General features: G+C 42.7%; 1 protein-coding gene across 1 annotated transcript in view; it reads right to left on the bottom strand.

Moving 5' to 3' along the window:
- The window catches only part of LOC120869436 (receptor-type tyrosine-protein phosphatase T), a 400,388-nt gene that overhangs the window by 97,888 nt on the left and 284,029 nt on the right, over positions 1-18,471 (bottom strand). The gene's annotated exons all lie outside the window — the stretch shown is intronic.

Genomic DNA, 18,471 nt, shown 5'->3' with positions numbered 1-18,471 from the left:
GAGGACCGAGGGAGCTAACTCAGGACGGCTGATCGGGGAACTTCAGAAAGAACAGAGATGGTGCTTTCCCTGGCCTGGCTGTAGTGGCGGGTTTAAGAAACTAAACAACAAACAAACCAGTGACGCAATAACCTGCGGTCTGTTTCTACTTCAAGGGCGCATCTTTACAGAGTAAAGCCAAGCTTCCGGGCTGGCTGTCAGCTCTGTCCGTCCTCCAGGCTCGTCAGGGTGGTCGTGGCCAACCCAGGCCAATCCCAGAAGCAGTGAGAAGCCGGGCAGGCTGGATACTGGGAGCACCCTCCTGCAGCCTGCCTGGAATGTCTTGGTGGTCCCTGGAGATCAGAGCCACTTGTCTGCTTCGGGTCCATTTGCCTGTGTCCTTGCGACCTGGTTTCTCTACCAGTTTGTTTCCTTCAGGTTCCCTGGGAGGAACTGGAGCCAGTCTTGGATCCACAGTAAAAAGCGGGACCCTCACCCTCTCAGCTGCTCTCCAGCTATGGCATCTGCAGTGTGACCATTTTCTGCCTACTGTCTGATTTCCCCAGCAAGTAACACTCTTAGTCCAGGAGTGATGCTGTACCTACCTCGCAGGTAGAGAGGCCTGGACCTCCTCCTTCAGCTGCTTCTCCCAGGCCCGGGCCGTATACCTGAACTTCATCACCTCTCCTTGGTACAAGATCTATAATCTCCCCTGTTAACAATCTTTAGACACACTGAATTGAGCTCACTGCCCCATATTAGTTGGACACCCTCAAAACGGATGCCTGTTGAGGGTGGAATTTGAATTCTTCTGCTCTCCTTGTACCAGGAAAACCACTTTCTTACCCTCTGAACTCCCTGCCAGCCACACACTGTCGTCTTCTAGGGCCAGTGCATCTCATCCAGAACCATTCAGGCTTGGTCTCTCCTCCCAGAGATGCGGACAGTCTACGCCCTAGACCGTTGTGTCTGTGGCGTGCGTAAGATGAGGACTGCCAGATTTAATGTGTCTCACCCAGATGTTTTCAGACACTGCAAGGCGCCAAGGCAGACCCCACGAGGTCTATGCCACACTCCTTTCCTGGGAGGGTTAGCAAGTATTTCCTCATTTTATGCAACTTGTCTTTTCAGAATCCATGCATCTTTCAGTTTGTCTCTATGTCACAATAATCCATCAAACACTGATTCTATAGAAGTGAACTTTCCTCCTATGTGTCGGCATGAGCAAAGCTGTTCCTAGAAAGGAAATGATTGCCGACAGAAAGATCTAGAACTTACAGGTTTATGCACCAGGAAGAAGGGCCTAGATGTAAGCACATGTGAGCAGGTGAGATGTAAGCACATGTTTCCTGGCAAGCAGGAGGAAAATACAGCTTATTTTTCTCCTCTGATGTGAGGTCATAGGTAACACATCTGCACAGGCACTGCTTCAATCCAGAGCTGGCAAATGTGGGCACCTGTGTCCTTTCTCCATCACACCCTTGTGATCGGGAGTTAAGATTTACTGAGACTTCACCCTGTGCCAGGGACTCTGGCAGGCACTGGAAATGCTCAGAAGAAAGGTTTCACCTTTGACAGTCTAGTACAGCGGTCCCCAACCTCTTTGGCATGAGGGACCAGTTTCGTGGAAGACAATTTTTCCATGGATCCAGGGTAGAAGATGGATTTGGGCTGATTCAACTGCATTACATTTATTATGCCCCAGCTGATCTGACAGGAGGTGGAGCTCAGGTGGTAATGAGAGTGATGGGGAGTGGCTGTAAATAGAGGTGAAGCTTCATTCACTCCATGGCTGCTCATCCCTGCTGTACAGCCCAGTTCCTAACAGGCCATGAACTGGTACCAGGCTGCGGCCCAGGGGCTTGGAACCCTTGTAAGGTGGACAGACAAGGAGACCCATTGGAAGCACAAGAAGAGAAGTGGGAAAAGCCAAGCACATCTACGTAAGAGCAAGGAGGCTGGGATGGAGCGGAAGTGGAGGGTGGTGGGTGATGGGGGCAAAGTTGTAAAGATGGTGTGAGGTAGGCCTAAAGAAGTGTGAATGTCTACGAACCTTCAAGCCAGCAGGAAGGATTTTAAGAAGACACCTTCTCTACATCATGTCTTGTAGCTCAGTAATAAAGAACCAGGCTGCCAATGCAGCAGACAGGAGATGTGGTTCAATCCCTGGGCTGGAAGATCCCCTGGAGGAGGGCATGGCCACCCACTCCAGGATTCTGGCCTGGAGAATCCCCACGGAGCCTGGCGGGCTATAGTCCATAGCGTCGCAAAGAGTCAGACATGATGGAAGTGACTTAGCACATGTGCCTTGTAGGTGTCCCAGCTGCCATGGATATGTGGCATCCTTCTGTGAATATCACCCACGGGGCTGGAGAAGAAAGGAACACTTGGGTTTGCTTCTCCAGATGCTGTACTTCATGGTTTTCCAGGACAGGATGAACCAGACTCAGCGCCTGGAGCCCTGGCAGTGTCTCCCACCTAAGCCACCATCATATACAGGGACAGATATCTTCAGAGACCCATGGGCCTGGGCGGCCTGGGAGACCAGCTGCCTGGCAGAGACAGGCTTCTTAGGATCAAGCACCTGATGAGTTTTGCAAGATGCCAAGTGTTTCCAAAACCAAACAGCTACCAATATGGATGTTTTCCTCTAAACACATTGCTAGACAGACTGTAAACTCAGTGTCAGCAAAACCAACACTGGAATGGAAAATAAATGTGTCTGAAATTTAGCAATTTGTATCACTGTAACATTTGTAATAATGTCAGTGCTGGTGCTAATGATGCTGTGAAGACTTGGAACCAAGGGATTTTCAAGGTTTATTAATTCAACTAGTTGGACTCCCTTTTCCAATGTATCTTACTTCACCTATTCCCTTATTAACCTCTGATAATGCAGAAGTGATGCCTTTTATCACACCCCATTTCACCAGACGCACTATACTTAATTTTCCATCATTAGGTTTAATGAAAACCCAATTTCACAACTCACTTCTCTCAGGAACCTACAAGTAATGCTATGTTTTTATCAGCCCCAATTAAAAAGCATTATGATGTTCCTATTCGAGAGGGAGCCTTAAAACTAATGTGCGATTCTGTTGCTAATTCAACAAGGGCGCTGGAATCCACATGCTGCTCATAAAATGTAACTCGAACCAGCTGGCCCAGGGAGAGAACAGTTTTCATTTTTCTCCTCATCAGACCCTTTCATGCCATTTCAACTTCTCGTTTACGGGTCTTGCATGTTTATTTATCACATAATCATATTTTGCATGTCTTCTGTACTTTTTTCTATAGCTGTTGTCTAGGGCTTGAATTCCCTCCCCACCCCCACCACTGCAACAAGTCTCGCTGTTGCCTATGAGGCACCTGCAGGGCGAGCAGAGGGCTTATGGTGACGTGTATGAGATGCCGGGTTGCCATGCTCCCTTTGATTTCCTCTTTCCTGTCTCTTCTTCCTTGGGAACCTGACTTTGACCTTCTCTTTCTTTTTTATTCTCCTGCTACCAGTCATTACAGATCTTCCATTAATGCCAGCTACATATTTCTAATCACTTGCTAGGAAAAGCCACTTCAACCAGCTAACAAATATGAACTGAGTACCTACCCTGTACAAAGGACAGTGTGAGATACAAGTACAGACAGGAGGGTGGAGGAAAGCATGTTCAGAGGAAGAGAAGCTGCCACTTGTAGGTAAGAAGGTGCATAAACACTTCTGACAAAAGTGAGACGGGATGGGCTCTGGGAGGTGGAAGGGTAACATGCTACACAGTCAGGCGCTGTGGATATATTCCTCAAGCTTTAAGCATTCACACTCCGTTTCTGTGGATTTTGCTGTAACTGTGTACAACCTGCATCAGCTGTGTCCACTTCCATGATGATGGAAATAGTCTGTATCTCTGCTGTGCAATATGGTAGCCACTTATCAAATGTGACTACTGAGCATGGGCTGTGTGGCTAATGTGATGGGCAAACTGTATTTCACATTTTGCTTAATTTTAATTCACTTAAATTTAAAATCCCACATGTGGCTTATGGCTCCTGGACTGGGAACTGCAGATCTAGAGAAAGATACAGGAAGAGGGAGAACATTCTGGAGTTACACAGAAGAGTAAAGAGGTCCAATGGAAATACAGCATGGGCCATGTATGTAATTTAAATTGCTTTACTTATAGCAATAGCAACATTAAATAAGGTAAAAAAAAAAAGTGAAATGAATTTCAGTAAGAAATTTTGTTAAATCCAATGTATCAAAATGACATTTCAATGCAAAACTGGTATAAAATTATTAATGATCTATTTGACATTCTTTACTCATACTAAGCCTTTGAAATCCAAAGTGTATCTTATAAAGTGTTTCAATTCAGCCATACTTCTAGTGCTCAACAACACGTATGGTCACTGGCCACAGTACTGGACAGGGTGGGGAAACACAGACATCCAGAGTCAAATCAAGTTCCAAAGAGAGCTGACTTAGAGCTAGAGTGAACTCCAAACGGCACCTACCCACACAGCTCTAGCAGAGCGCTGTCCGGGGACTGTCATGTAAGGACGGAGGTGCTCTATACTTGCACATTCAACACGGTAGCCACTTCCTGCACTGGTAGATGGATTCTTTACCGCTGGTCATGCCACCTGGGAAGGCCCTATGACTAACACGCACTCCAAATAAGGCTAATGTGACTGAGGATCTGAACTTTTAACTTAATTTCAATTAATTTAAATATAAATAGCCGCCTGTGGCCAGGGGCAACTTCATTGAATAGTGCATATCTACACAGTTTTGCTTTCAAAATTTTTTCTTTAAATCAACTTTGAACCAGTTACTTTATCTCATTATGAATGATAGTGAAATAGAAAATCATCGGCATGATATGCTACTTTTGACTTAAACTAGGATATGGGCTTCCTTTGTGGCTCAGATGGTAAAGAATCTGCCTGCAATGCAGGAGACCCAGGTTCAATCCCTGGGTTGGGAAGATCCCCTGAAGAAGGGAATGGCAACCTACTCTAGTATTCTGGCCTGGAGAATTCAAGGGACTGTATAGTCCATGGGGTTGCAAAGAGTTGGACGTGACTGAGAGACTTTCACTTCACTTCACTTCAGGTGACTAAACAGGTTTAGTGTGCACAGATTTGTGACCTTCGAGAAAGTGTACGTTCACACCATACCCCCATCTCATATCTCCCTCGGGAATTTGTTCTTAATGTAATGGCAGACAGAATTACCTTGTCTCCCAGTCTTAAATCTGACCAACTATCCAGGGTTGAACTTGTAAAACGGATAGTAAATGCAATGCTACCTCCCTGTGCCACATTCCTGGAGTTGAAATGGTCATTATTTAGTTGGCAATTGACACTTCTATACTTTGTTATTGAGGTAACACTGGCTCAAAGGACAGAAATGTTTCATCTTTTCCCATTTTCTTTCCTGGGCTCAGAGAATCTAGCAAGCCAATACAGGGATCATGCATCTCCAAGTCCTTTCTCTTCCTCAGTCCCTTTTATTGGCAAAGACAAAAGAAGGTGGGGACTTCCCTGATGGTGCAGTGGTTAAGAATCTGCCTTGCAACGCCAGGGATGCGGGCTGGATCCCTGGCTCGGGAGCTAACATCCCACATGGCTTAAGACCTGACACAGCCAAAAAAAAAAAACCAGACAAAGAGGGTAGATAAACACCTTTGTACCCCAGAATGCAGGTCCAGAATTAAGAAAAAAAAAAACTGTCATGGGAAAGGTCGTGGGAAAGTGCTTCTGGATTCATTTGCTTAAAGAAATCCATCTTTCTCTTTGTGGGGAGAGTATGACTTTCTTCTTCCACAGCTCTCATGAGGTGGAAGGATGGTGGGAGACACGCCACATAGAAGAGGGGACTGTGGGCAGTCATTACTTCTCCTGCTTCAGCCACAAGAAGAGTATTCCAATTAGCTGAATAGCAAAAGCGACAGGAAGAATCTGCCTTCTCTGTTTATTCGCAAACACCAGTCCTGGAGAGACCTCTTCTCCTTCAAAGTTAAGAAAACAGAAACAAAACAGCACGGAGTCTTAGAAAAATCCACGATGTGAAAAAGAAGAAAAATAACACTCTGGATGCTGAGAAAAATAACGTTTTCAAAAGAAAAGAGTAGTCTGTGATGACTACTGACTCAACAGTCATCCTCCAAATTCTTCCTTTCTGTCAGAACTCCCAAATAAACTTGGATGCCCACACATTTTCCGTGTGACTCAGAGGAGGATGGGCCTATTCCAAGACCTAGAGGCAAATCCTGATTTCCTTAAGCCATTTGGGTGTTTCTATCATCTCTGCCAATTCTCAAACATTTTCAGTGAGCTAGGAGGGATGTTCTATTAGGGGTTTTTCTAGGGAAGATTTCCTTGCTTCTAAGAAGGATACTTCAGCAACTTCCATCTCCTATTGGACACTACCATGTGTGGGCTTGATGCTTGGAACTGCTAAAGCAATCTTACCTCCTAGAGGGGATCCAGGCTGAGGACAGTGTCAATATGAGATGGCAAAGTGGAGAACTTGAAAGGAATTGGAGCCTTAATGACATTCTTGTTCATATCATTCAACCAAGCCATGGAACCTCCTCCAACTCCTGAGTTCCTCTTTTGTAAGATAATACATTAACCTACTGTTTAAGCCCATTTGGTTTTTTTCTATAACTTACACAATAGAAAATAGAAAGGCATTTGAGTCGGTATGGAATTCAAGAAAACATGGAACAATAAAGGTAGTAAAAGATTAACTATGAGGACAGATGTTTCAAAATATGGATCGAGCAGGGCAAAGAAAGATGAAACCAAAATGTATTAACAAAATTAGAATGGACATTGGAATTTGTATTGAGAATAAGCAACAGGCAGAAACTTGGGAAGAATTAGAGAACTTTGCAGTGAATATACAAGGGAATGAGAACAGCGAGACTCCTATTTTTCTGATATCTACCATGTGTGTTCATGTGTGAAGGCACCAAAAAGACATTTTCAGAGAAAAGAAAACAGACATAAAGACAGATAATTGCTGTTATCGAAGAAGAGAACAGAATAAACGAAATAGATGTGATAATAAAGGATACAATGTAAAAACAGCTCTTTGGCAGAATAAAAACCCCAAATTTTCAAATGTAAAGAGCTCTCCATTGTACTACTTAAAAATAGAACAAATCTCCTGATAATATTATTAAACATTATTGATGTGCAAAAACTCAGATAAACATCTAGGCTGGAAGAAAAGGCTATCTATAAAGAAAAAGAAAAAATATTTTCTGTTGCCTAAATTTAAATGCCCAAAATCACCGGAACAAAATCGTTGAGGGAAAAATGCTGAGACTCCAAAATCATACACTGATAAAGTTGTTTTTCATTTATGAGGCTACAGAAAGATGTTCCTTGACGCACAAAGACTCAGGAATTATACTGGCTCTGATTCTTTTCTAGAGGTGTGGGGAGGTAAGGGGAAAAAAATGTTTTTGTTAAAAAAATAAAATAAAAAACCCCACAAGATTGGAGGGAATCATGTTATAAAAGAACTGATTTGTTACACAACAAAATCAGTTAAACAGAGATATGAGTATGAAAATAAAAATAAATGCGAGTTGAAACAGAATGAACTGTAAAAAAAGAATTCTTCAAGAGAAATGATGTAAAAACAGCTAAACTAAAAATACTGGATTAACTTCTGAAATGTTACTAAGGAAAACCAGGAAATGGTGACTGATGAATCACTAGAAAAAGTATATACATTAACTTCTTTACCTTTTGCAGTGGACAGCCAATATATACTATTTTAATCTTGTTCTTAAGTGAAGGATCTAATTTTAAGCATGTGTATGCATATCTGTGTCAATGTGTGTGTGTGTGAACACCCTTAAGTTAAAGGTTTCAATCTGTAGAATAAAAGGAAGAGTATATACCAGGGAACTTTGCTCAATGTTATGTGGCAGTCTGGATGGGAGGGGAGTTTGTGGGAGAATGGATACCTGTATATGTATGGCTGAGTCCCTTTGCTATTCACCTGAAACTATCACAATACTGTTAATAAGCTATATGCCAATACAAAATAAAAAACAATAAAAAGAAGGGTGTACAGCTTTCAAATAGAGACAACATACAAAGGAAGCTCTGGACCCAATCACACTTGTGTCTAGGTTCCACATTTGTTCTCTGTGAGAGCAACTGCAAATCTAGCAGTCAGCATACAAAATCTTGTAATATCACAGAAAATCTTCCTGTCCTGAAAAGCAAATGAGAACCACCCTATAGGACTGTTTTCATAATCCAAGACATGTTAATTCCCACAGAACAAAATCGCCTCCACTAAAGATGAATTCAAAGTGGAAAAATAAAATATAAAGAATGACAAGCCATGTGCGGAAGCTTATCCCCACGAGAGAAAGTCAGCAGACACAATACACAAAGAGACATGCCTACCAAGAATTGAAAATAATAAAACTGTCTAAGAGACAATAAAATAAATACACTTAGACTGATTAAAGAGAAAATGGAAGGATCATGAACCACAGCTTAAGGCAATACATCATGGGAAAAAGATGGGTGGCTTTGCACAATACAAATCTAACTTCTAAAGATGAAAAATACAGTTAGTGAAAGTAGTAAGTAAATAAATGTAAGAACAGATGTTAATGGGACATAATGGAAGTTAAGGACACAACAGAGAAGCTGAAGAAAAACAAAAGGTGGCTCTTTCCTTTGAAAACACCGATAAATTAGACAAGCCTCTGCCAGAAATGATTAAGAAAAAAACGACACATGTAAACCACTTGACAGTCATCAGAAACGGGTAGAACACTTTCATCACATACTTGGTCTGGCAAGTGAGTAAATGACTAGGAAAACCATGAAATACATCTGAAGACTCTGATGAACCTGGCCAGGGTCTGAAGTTACCCACTGGTCCTTTACCAGAGCACCAGCTTTTTCTTAAGAGAAAGCTTCATTTTGAGATAACTGTAGATTCACATGCGGTTGTATGAAATAACTTAGTGAGGTCCCTTATACCCACCACTCAGTCCTCCCCAATATTACTGTCTCACATAACTGGTACACAGCATCGTGATCAGGAAATTGACATGAATACACTCCACTGACCTTACTCAGATCTCCCAATTCTACACGACCTTGTGCATGTATGTTTATAGTTGAATGTAACTTAATCACAGGTATTGATTCCCATGGTGGCAGAGCCAAGATGCAGAAGCACTTCCAGCCCAAGGATCCCTCACATGACAAAACACTGGCCTCTGAGTTTCTCTCTTGCCTCTAGGCTGAGGGCTGACTCCTGGTCGCTGGGTGACTGTAGCAGCAAAGTGTCTCTCAGTGATACCCTGTGATCTATGAGAGCCCCACAAACTGGGGCTCCATCTTTCATGATGCTCCTGTAATCCAGGGGTCCACAGGGTTTCCATGTATGGTCATGCACTCTGTGCATTGCTTGGTTTTAGACAGCACCATTCAAGTAATAGCCTTGTTCTTATGACTGCTGCTGAAGCTAAAGCTCCAAAACTTTGGCTACTTGATACCCAGAGCTGACCCATGGGAAAAGACCCTGATGCTGGGAAAGACTGAGGGCAGGAGGAGAAAGGGATGACAGAGGGTGAGACGGTTGGATGGTATCACTGATTCAATGGACACGAGTTTGAGCAAATTCCAGGAGATGGTGAAGGACAGGGAAGCCTGGCATGCTGCAGCCCATGGGGTTGTAAAGAGTTGGGCATGCCTTAGCGACTGAACAAAAACAACAACGATCAGTCTTTAGCTGTTCAAGTGACCAGTGGTGGGGATCATTATTTTTACTTTGGGAAAACCATAGAATGAAAAGGTTCACCCATGTGTTCTCTGGGGAAAGAATAAGTGAATTATCAGTCTGTGGCTTAGGGACCTAAGAGATGAGCCAGAGTCAGGAAGGGAGACCTCTGTTTAGAGTTTCTCCTGTGGGTCAGGAGTGAACTGGACCCTCATGAGGGGTTTTGTACGTGTGTGCACGTGTGTGTGTGTACACGTGTGAGCAAGACTCAGCAAACACATGAGTGTCCCCTCACCTCTGCTCCAGTCAGAGGGAAATTTTTTTTTTTTAATCTGTTTTATAAAACAGACTTCTAGGTATGGTTGTGTTTGAAGAAAGGATTTCACTATTAAAAAGAAACTATGAAAGTCATTCTTTTTTTCCCCATTTTGTCACAATTTCATGAAAATTAGTGGGAAAACGTCAAAACAGCGAAAGTGCTGATATCAGCCAGGGTTCACAGAGTAGGTTTTATGAACTTTAATTCAAACAAAAATGAAGATTACTTGCTGTGCCAGAAGCAAAAGACCTGTAGCAATAAGAGGATGTTTTTTGGTCTTAACTGCTCAGTGAGCAAACTAGGATATGAGAGGAATACAGCTGTGGGGGTGTGTGGGGTCTTGTAGATGTCCTGCTGAACCACAAAGGAGAAAAGGTGTTACTCTGGACTTTTAATGTGTTTCAGCTCATTGGAAACACAAACTCGTTTTTCATAATACCTAAAGTGAAAGTTGCTCAGTCCTGTCCGACTCTGCAACCCCATTGACTATAACAGTCCATGACATTCTCCAGACCAGAATACTGGAGTGATATTGGGATCTTCCCAACCCAGGGATTGAACCCAGGTCTCCCGCATTGCGGGTGGATTCTTTACCAGTTGAGCCACCAGGGAAGCCCAAGAATACTGGAGTGGGTAGCCTATCTCTTCTTTAGTGGATCTTCCTGACTCAGGAATTTAACCAGGGTTTCCTGCACTGCAAGTAGATTCTTTACCAGCTGAGCTTACCAGGGAAGCCCAAGTCCAGTGTTTAATTACTGCCTATTTACCATCCACTTTTACTTTCAGGGGCATTTAAGTTTTGGTATATGTGCCTAAAAAAAATCTGTAAACAGATGATACAGCATGGTACACATTTTGGCTGAAGTATTCACTTAGCAGATGAGAATGAAGTATGTTAAGAAGAATATGTGAGTTTCCTCAATGTTGAAAGATTATCTCCACTGTGAGGTTATTTAATACCATCAGTAGAAAGTTCTGTATATGGTTGGTCATGTCAATATATAACAGATAGAATATTCCAAAGAACATAGAACATGTCCTGCTTAGTAAGTTACTCGAAGCAGAAATAATAAAGAAAAGTGAATTGTATGGTTTTGATATTATCACAACCAGGAAAGAGGGATTCTGGGGTGGCTATTGAGAGAGGTTCGTATAGGGGCGATGACAGACTGTGTGGGGAAGGGTGGGTTTATCTAAGGCTGGGGAAATAGATGGGGAAACAGTGGAAACAGTGGCAGACTTTATTTTGGGGGGCTCCAAAATCACTGCAGATGGTGACTGCAGCCATGAAATTAAAAGATGCTTACTCCTTGGAAGAAAAGTTATGACCAACCTAGACAGCGTATTCAAAAGCAGAGACATTACTTTGCCGACTAAGGTCCGTCTAGTCAAGGCTATGGTTTTTCCAGTAGTCATGTATGGATGTGAGAGTTGGACTGTGAAGAAAGCTGAGCGCCGAAGAATTGATGCTTTTGAACTGTGGTGTTGGAGAAGACTCTTGAGAGTCCCTTGGACTGCAAGGAGATCCAACCAGTCCATTCTGAAGGAGATCAGCCCTGGGATTTCTTTGGAAGGAATGATGGTAAAGCTGAAGCTCCAGTACTTTGGCCACCTCATGCGAAGAGTTGACTCATTGGAAAAGACTCTGATGCTAGGAGGGATTTGGGACAGGAGGAGAAGGGGACGACAGAGGATGAGATGGCTGGATGGTATCACTGATGTGATGTGGACCTGAGTCTGAGTGAACTCCAGGAGTTGGTGATGGACAGGGAAGCCTGGCGTGCTGTGATTCATGGGGTCGCAAAGAGTCGGACACGACTGAGCGACTGAACTGAACTGAACTGAAGGCTGCAGCATTGCTGTGACTCCAGCTTGGGTGGGACATGACGGTGTTTCTCTCTAGCTCGAGAGTTGTGCTCACACTAGAAATAAGCAGCTGAACATTTTGTGTTCTGTATCTTTCATTGCATTCCAAGACCCTCATCTTCACAGGAAGGTGTTTGATGGAGAGAAAAAAAGGTAAATAATGCATCACACTGAAAACATCGGCTTGTCTTATTTCCTCTTTCTTATTCATCAAAATCATCATAAGACAAAGGTATGCAAAATACTTGCCGAGTCATACTTAGCTAAACTAGAAAAACTCAATTTTGTCAGGTTTTACAATCTTCAGCCTGACAGGTGACTCTGTCTTTTGTTGATGTATAAGAAAGAGAAAATGAAATGACTAAACTTGTCTGGGAGAGGAAATTTACATGTGCAACAGCTGTTTGAAACAAGTTTGCCATTATCCTGGGTGGAAAGGTACCTGATTTCTCCATTTCAAACCATGCCCTGGATCCTTAAGCAGTGTGTGTGGATATAATACGGAGAAGGCAATGCCACCCCACTCCAGTACTCTTGCCTGGAAAATCCCATGGACGGAGGAGCCTGGTAGGCTGCAGTCCATGGGGTCATGAAGAATCAGACACGGCTGAGCGACTTCCCTTTCACTTTTCACTTTCAATAAGGTACAAAGACAACTGAACCAAATAGTGTGGAAGCAGCACAGTTGTGGAGTTACAAGATTGTCCATCCTGGTTTTGCCACTAAATTGTCTTGCATGATGAGTTTCACTTTTCTGGATCTTAGCTTTAAAATTATGGGGTTAAGTTAGACCACTGCTTCTCAAATTTTAATATACATGCCAGAGAGTAAAAAATGCATATTCTAATTCAGTGATCCAAGAACTGCACTTATAACAAGCTCCCCAGTGATGGTGATGGTGTTGGTTCATGGACCTGCACTTTGAGTAGAAAGAGATGAGATGGTTTCTAAGGGAACTTCCAGTTAAGACATACAATTGGTTCATTAATGGTCCTAGAGTTACTCAAAAAAGCAAGCACTGTTCTTTCTGCTTTTAGTGAACAAATGAAGTAGTACAGCTTTGTAAACTAAACAAAAACATTCAAGCAATCAAAGCTGATGGCCTTACTCTGGGAAGGACAGATACCTAACATTCTTGTAAGAATAAAGCTGAATGTGCACATCAAGAGTTAGCATGGCAGACTCTCAGTTGAATTATACAAGCTGATCACTGGAATGTCAATCTATTTTGTTTTATGTAGAGGATCTCAAATCTTGATGTTATCTATGAGACACTCAGGAAACATGTTAAATACAGACTTCTTCTTTAGACCCAAGGATTTAGTAGCTTTAGTTGGGGGCCAGTCATGTTTGGGAACTACATATGCAATCATTTAATGCAGGTTGGGCAGTGACTTATGTTACAAAGGGGAATTTTGACTCAATTCCTGATTAAAACCTAGTCAAGGCTATAGTTTTTCCACTGGTCATATATGGATGTGAGAGTTTGACTGTGAAGAAAGCTGAGCACTGAGGAATTGATGCTTTTGAACTGTGGTGTTGGAGAAGACTCTTGAAAGTCCCTTGGAGTGCAAGGAGATCCAGCCAGTCCATTCTGAAGATCAGCCCTGGGATTTCTTTGAAAGGAATGATGCTAAAGCTGAAACTCCAGTACTTTGGCCATCTTATGCGAAGAGTTGACTCATTGGGAAAGACTCTGGGTGGGATTAGGGGCAGGAGGAGAAGGGGACGACCGAGGATGAGATGGCTGAATGGCATCACTGACTCGACGGGCGTGAGTCTGAGTGAACTCTGGGAGTTGGTGATGGCCAGGGAGGGCTGGCGTGCTGTGATTCATGGGGTCGCAAAGAGTTGGACACGACTGAGCGACTGAACTGAACTGAAAGATCAGTCCTACAAGCTTGCTGCTCATAAGCTTGTCCAGAATTCTAGTGGCTTCTTCTCATGGTAATAACAGTGTGCAGGTCACAAGGGAATCACTGTTACAGAGTAACTGCCTTGGAACAGTAGCACTCATCAGATGTCAAAGCTTTAAGGACTCCTGACAGTTGCAATGAGAGGTCTTAACTACAGTTCCTACTCTTTTTTGGCTATAGAAATACATCAGAAGAACCAAGGCTAAATCCTGGCTCTACTACTTATGAACCAGAAAGTTTTTGGTAAATTCTTATAACATCTCACAAGTTAAGTCATGTAATAATTATCTATTATGTGTGTATACCCAGTCACTTAGCCGTGTTCGACTCTTTGAGACCCTGTGGACTGTAGCCCGCCAGGCTCCCTTGTCCATGAGATTTTTCAGGCAAGAATACTGGAATGGGTTGCTATTTCCTTCTCCAGGGGATCGTCCCAACCCAGGGAGTGAACCTGCATCTCCTGCATTAGCAGGTAGATTCTTTACCACTGAGCCACCTGGGAAGCTGTTAATGATCACTACATTACAACCACTCCAAAACTCAGCAACTTAAAACAACAAACATCTACTCATAGTTTCTGTCGGTCAGAAATCTGAGTGTAGCTCTGGCTCTAGGTCTTTCATGAAGCTGTGCTCAAGCTGCCCGGTGTGACTATGGCTGCATCTGAAGACTCATCTGAGGGGGAAGAATCTGATTTCAAGTTCACCCATGTGGTTGCAAGCAGATTCACTTTCTCATGGGTTACTGGAGTAAGGTCCTCAGTTCCACGGCCAGTGGGTCTCTCCATAGGGCAACTCACAACCTGGCAGCTGATTTCCCACAGGGCAAGTGAGAGAGAGAAAGCGAGCAGGCTAGACAGAAGCCCCAGTCTTTTTATAACCTAATCTTGAAAGTGACATGTCAATACTTTGTTAAATTCTATTCATTAGAAGTCAGTCAGTAGAATAGCCTGTGTTCAATGGAAGGGATAATACTAGGATATATGAAGCAGGCAGGAATCACTGCAGTAATCTGAGAGACTGCCAAATACAAACCCCAACATCACGCCACAGTGGTTTTGTGAGAGCCCAAAGGAATCATGTCAGTACAAGAGCATACATGTGCTACAGCAATATACACATGTAAGTATGTGTATTATAACAATTTATTTCAAGGGGTCCAATCAAAATCCTCCAGCTACTTTTATTTAGCTTTCATTAACAGGCAGTTGATGAAAGTCCTTTAATTCATAAGTGGTTCTAAACTATTCTCTCTACACATTTCTCCAACACCTGGATACTTCAAGGGAAATAAATGATTTAATGTTCCTTATAACATGAATTGCCACTGACAACAATATTTAATCATTAAAGAGTTAACAGTGCACTCTGAATTGCATTACCCAGATAAAACATTCACTCCCTAAGTAAATGAATTAGCCACATAATTGACAGTCGATTCCAGTAATAAAACACTAATTAAGTGATTCTACTAAGTAAAAAGTTCAATGCAATTAATTTGCTAAACAATGGTCTAACAAATTCTCATGCTAAATAAATGACTTGAAATGGTGAATAAATGTTCACCATGTGTAGGGTCAGCTGAAAAAGCAATGGTGCTTTTAGAAAACAATGACAGAAGTGACTGTGCAAGGTAACACCTTTTACAACATTAAACTGGGCTCCTTGCCAAGCAGGAACTCAGTGAATATGTCTGAATGAGGTGGGGGTATGAGACTGGGGGGTGGGGAGGGGAGGAAAATCACCATGGTCATAGCATGAGTGACTAGGTTAAAAGAGAATCTGCAAAGTCCAGTATAGCCAGACTGGAGCCATAGCAGAAGTGAGAATGGGAAAGTGGAAGAAGGCTTCAATGCCAGATCTTACTGGGCTAATGAAGGTCAGACTCAGTACCAGAGAGACCTGGAAAGCAGTGGCTTCATAGGTACAAGGATCCTTGTAGTCCTCTGGAAGCATGTTGGATTTACTCATTTACTATGATGTCTTCTGAAAGATCTGGATTGAGGTAAGTCTATGGTTTTGGCGGGCCCCATTAGTTAGGACTTCCAACTTCTCTCCAACAAAGAACAGTGTAGACTGCTCATCATTAAAACCTTGTTCTCTGGACCCTTTGTTGACAAAGGTCCATATAGTCAAAGCTATGGTTTTTCCAGTAGTCATGTATGGATGTGAGAATTGCACCATAAAGAAGGCAAAGAACTGATGCTTTCCAATTGTGGTGCTGGAGAAGACTCCTGGGAGTCCCTTGGACTGCAGGAGATCAAATCAGCCAGTCCTAAAGGAAATCAACCTTGAATACTCAGGACTGATGCTGAAGCTCCAGTACTCTGGCTACCTGATGTGAAGAGCTGTCTCATTGGAAAAGACCTCTATGCTGGGGAAGATTGAGGGCAGGAGGAGATAGGGTAGACAGAGGATAAGAGGGCTGAATAGCATCACTGATCCAACGGACATGAGTTTGAGCAAACTCCGGGAGAAAGTGGAGCCTGGCTTGCTGCAGTCCACGGGGTTACAAAGAGTCAGGCACAGCTTAGTGAGTGAACAAGAGCAACAACTCTGAACCTTTGCAGCTAGAATAGGGTCTTCCTTTTCCTTAAAAACAACAGGCACACTCTTGCCTTGGGAACCTCCAACAGGAACACTTCTGACATTTTGTCTTCTTCAAGTCTTTGGTCAAATATTATCTTCTGTAAAGCTGCAATGCTCTCCACTTATAACTCCAAACACCACTTACCTTATTCCATCTTTTTTTCATAGCCCTTGTCAGTTTCTACAATGCCATATAATTCACTTATCTTTTTACTGTCCATTCTATACTTCTTGTCTCTCTCTTTCTAATCCCTACCACCAATATCTTGCTAGCTTTATGAGGACAAGGAATTCTTCCCCACTTCATTCACTGATGGGGTATGAGAGCCTAAAATGTATCTGGCACATAGAAGGTGCTCAGCAAACACTGCTGAATTAATGCATGGCAGGAGGGTTCTCACTATGTTCTAACCACTGAAGAGAGCAACATCGAAATATGCCATCTCCCCAGTGGCCTCAGAAGTGTCTGCATTATCTCACATTATTTGGGAGGGAATACCTTATAGGAGTTGAATCATATGTAAAAGAAATATTAGGCTTGAAACCCTGATTAAGTCTTACTACATATGTGACCTTGAACAAGTTACACTTTAAGATCTCTAAGCCTCAGTCTCTATCGTTGTGAAAGAAGCCTGCTGCCAATAATAACTGTCACTTCAGATATTCTCAGAATCAAAGGATATAACATATCACAACACCCTGCATAGCCCCTGGTACACAGTTAGGACCAAATACATGTTAGTTTCTTCTGCTTTCTTCTTTAAAGACAATGAGGCACGTTCCTTCAACATAAGAGTAAACTGGCTTTTTAGATTTTCCCAGATATTGGGAATATCCACAAGTGAATAAGCAGTGACTGGGAAACGAGGTGAAGGAGGAAAAAATAAAAGTTAGCAGCACAGAGGCCTCTGAAGGCGACGGGAGAGGTCACAAGGGTGTGGGTAGCAAGAGCCACAGGCAGTTCAGAAGAATGTGGCTTCTGTCTTCCAGGCCTGCACTGGATGATGGAATTCAAGGATGCCTTTACTGGTGATGAGGTCTTTAGAATTAATGATGAAGACACTAGGTATCTGTATGTGCCCTCCCTCTAGGGTGGATTCACGTTGATGTAAGGCCGAAACCAACATAAAATGACAAAGCAATCATCTCCAGTTAAAAATACGTAAATTAAAACACACACACAAATGATGAGGACAAAGATACTAAGATCAGGACTTCCTAAGAAATACAGTTGTAGAGAGCACCCCATCCACCTCTCCCAGACTAGTGCAATGGTCTCCTCCCATCTCCCCACCTCTACCATGGAATCAAACTGTAAGAGCAACCTTAGTCATCTCCATGCCTGCAGGACCTCGTTTTTCATGCAATGGACAAGAATAGCCAGTTGAATACAGCATAGTTAAAAGCGAATTGTTGGGATCCATCTTGATCACAAAATTAACATAATGACTCATTCAACAAATACTCATCAAGCATCTGCCATATATCAGGCTCCTAATACTAGTCTCCAGGGTTACAGTGCTAGCCGATACAGAAGTGGTCTCTGTAGTCTGGAGCTTACAAATGAGCAAAGAATGAAACACTAACAAGAACAAAACCTCTGAAATAAATATTTAACTGCATCACACTTGTAATAAGAGGGACTAGAAAAAATGGTCATTGTTTAGAGATTGGGGAGCCCTCTAAAAGATGGCAGAGAACCATCTAAACGATTAATAAGGGTAAACAATGAATGACAGAAAGAATGCTGTAGGAAGGGGGAATGGAATTATGGAGGCTATGCTGTTGAGAAAATAGTGTTTCCCAAGAATAGAAGGAAAGGCAGTAAGACTGAACTATATTGAGGAGTCCAAAGAAAAGTCAGAGATAAGACCAAAGATGTAGACAGGAATCAGATCATTCTGATTCTTACAGGCCGTCAGTTCAGCTAGTTAGTTGTGTCCGACTCTTTGCAACCCCATGGACAGCAGCACGCCAGACTTCCCTGTCTATCACCAGCTCCCAGGAGCTTGATCAAACTCATGTCCATCGAGTTGG

This window comes from Oryx dammah, unplaced genomic scaffold (genome assembly GCF_014754425.2).
Source record: "Oryx dammah isolate SB20612 unplaced genomic scaffold, SCBI_Odam_1.1 HiC_scaffold_10, whole genome shotgun sequence".
Classification (NCBI taxonomy): domain Eukaryota; kingdom Metazoa; phylum Chordata; class Mammalia; order Artiodactyla; family Bovidae; genus Oryx; species Oryx dammah.
This window is presented reverse-complemented; position numbering and strand designations above follow the sequence as displayed.